Source organism: Schistocerca americana, chromosome 8 (genome assembly GCF_021461395.2).
Source record: "Schistocerca americana isolate TAMUIC-IGC-003095 chromosome 8, iqSchAmer2.1, whole genome shotgun sequence".
Classification (NCBI taxonomy): Eukaryota; Metazoa; Arthropoda; class Insecta; order Orthoptera; family Acrididae; genus Schistocerca; species Schistocerca americana.
The window spans coordinates 452,508,472-452,510,871 of record NC_060126.1 but is presented as its reverse complement, the minus strand read 5'-3'; positions in this window follow the sequence as shown (position 1 = coordinate 452,510,871).

The window sequence follows — 2,400 nt, the reverse complement described above, 5'->3', positions numbered from 1 at the left end:
CGAGATATACGTAGGAGGGAGCAATATACTGCTTGACTCTTCGGTGAAGGTATGTTCTCGAAACTTTAACAAAAGCCCGTACCGAGCTACTGAGCGTCTCTCCTGCAGAGTCTTCCACTGGAGTTTATCTATCATCTCCCTAACGCTTGCGCGATTACTAAATGATCCGGTAACGAAGCGCGCTGCTCTCCGTTGGATCTTCTCTATCTCTTCTATCAACCCTATCTGGTACGGATCCCACACTGCTGAGCAGTATTCAAGCAGTGGGCGAACAAGCGTACTGTAACCTACTTCCTTTGTTTTCGGATTGCATTTCCTTAGGATTCTTCCAATTAATCTCAGTCTGGCATCTGCTTTACCGACGATTAATTCTATATGGTCATTCCATTTTAAATCACACCTAATGCGTACTCCCAGATAATTAATGGAATTAACTGCTTCCAGTTGCTGACCTGCTATTTTGTAGCTACATGATAAGGGATCTATCTTTCTATGTATTCGCAGCATTGTGATTCAATTGCCATTCCCTGCACCATGCTTCAATTCGCTGCAGATCCTCTTGCATTTTGTACAATTTTCCACTGTTACAACCTCTCGATACGCCACAGCATCATCTGCAAAAAGCCTCAGTGAACTTCCGATGTCATCCACAAGGTCATTTATGTATACTGTGAACAGCAACGGTCCTATGACACTCCCCTGCGGCACACCTGAAATCACTCTTACTTCGGAAGACTTCTCTCCATTGAGAATGACACGCTGCCTGCTTTTGTCTAGGAACTCTTCAATCCAATCATACAATTGGTCTGATAGTCCATATGCTCTTACTTTGTTCATTAAACGACTGTGGGGAACTGTATCAAACGCCTTGTGGAAATCAAGAAACACGTTATCTACCTGGCAACCCGTGTCTATGGCCCTCTGAGACTGGTGGACGAATAGCGTGAGCTTGGTTTCACACGATCGTCTTTTGCGAAACCCATGCTGATTCCTACAGAGTAGATTTCTAGTCTCCAGTAAAGTTATTATACTCGAACATAATAAGTGTCTGTGGATTCATGAGGTTGTCTCCATACCCCTACATGTCCTTCCACTGGATACAATTTGAAACGAGTCTCGTCCGACCAGACAACATGTCTCCAGTCGTCAACAGTCGAATGTCGGTGTTGAGGGGCTCAGGCGAGGCGTAAAGCTTTGTGCCGTGCAGTCATCTAGAGTACACGAGTGCGCCTTCGACTACGAAAGCCCAGTCGATGATGTTTCGTTAGATGGTTCGCACGCTGACATTTATTAATGGCCCAGCATTGAAACCTGCAGCAATTTGCGGAAAGGTTGCACTTCCGTCACGTTGATCGATTCTCTTCAGTCGTCGTTGGTACCGTTCTTGCGGCATCTTTTTCCAGGCGCGGCTGTGTGGAATATTTGATATTTTACCGGATTCCTGACATTCAAGGCACAGTCGTGAAATGGGCATACGGGAAAATCCCGACTTCATCGCTACCTCGGTGACGCTGCGCCCCATTGCTCGTGCGCCGACTGTAACACCACGTTCAGACTCACTTAAATCTCGATAACCTGCCATTGTAGCAGCAATAACCGACCTAACAACTGCGCCAGACACTTGTTGTCTTATACAGGATGGTCCATTGGTCGTGACCGGGCCAAATATCTCACGAAAAAAGTGTCAGACGAAAAAACTACCAAGAATTAAACTTGTCTAGCTTGAAGGGGGAAACCAGAAAGCGCTAGGGTTGGCCCGCTAGATGGCACTGCCATAGCTCAAACGGATATCAACTGCGTCTTTTTAAATACGAACCCCCATTTTTTATTACATATTCGTGTAGTACGCAAAGAAATATGAATGTTTTAGTTGGAGCACTTTTTTCGCTTTGTGATAGATGTCGTTGTAATAGTCACAGATGTATAAGTAGGCCGACGTGGTATCACGTAACATTGCGCCAGTGCGGACGGTATTTGCTTCGTGATACATTACCCGTGTTAAAATGGACCGTTTACCAATTGCGGAAAAGGTCGATATCGTGTTGATGTATGGCTATTGTGATCAAAATGGCCAACGGGTGTGTGCTATATATGCTGCTCGGTATCCTGCACGACATCATCCAAGTGTCTGGACCGTTTACCGTATAGTTACGTTATTTAAGGACACAGGAAATGTTCAGCCGCATGTGAAACGTCAACCACGACCTGCAACAAATGATGATGCCCAAGTAGGTGTTTTAGCTGCTGTCGCGGCTAATCCGCACATCAGTAGCAGACAAATTGCGCGATAATCGGGAATCTCAAAAACGTCGGTGTTGAGAATGCTACATCAACATCGATTGTACCCGTACCATATTTCTACGCACCAGGAATTGCATGGCGACGACTTTGAACGTCGTG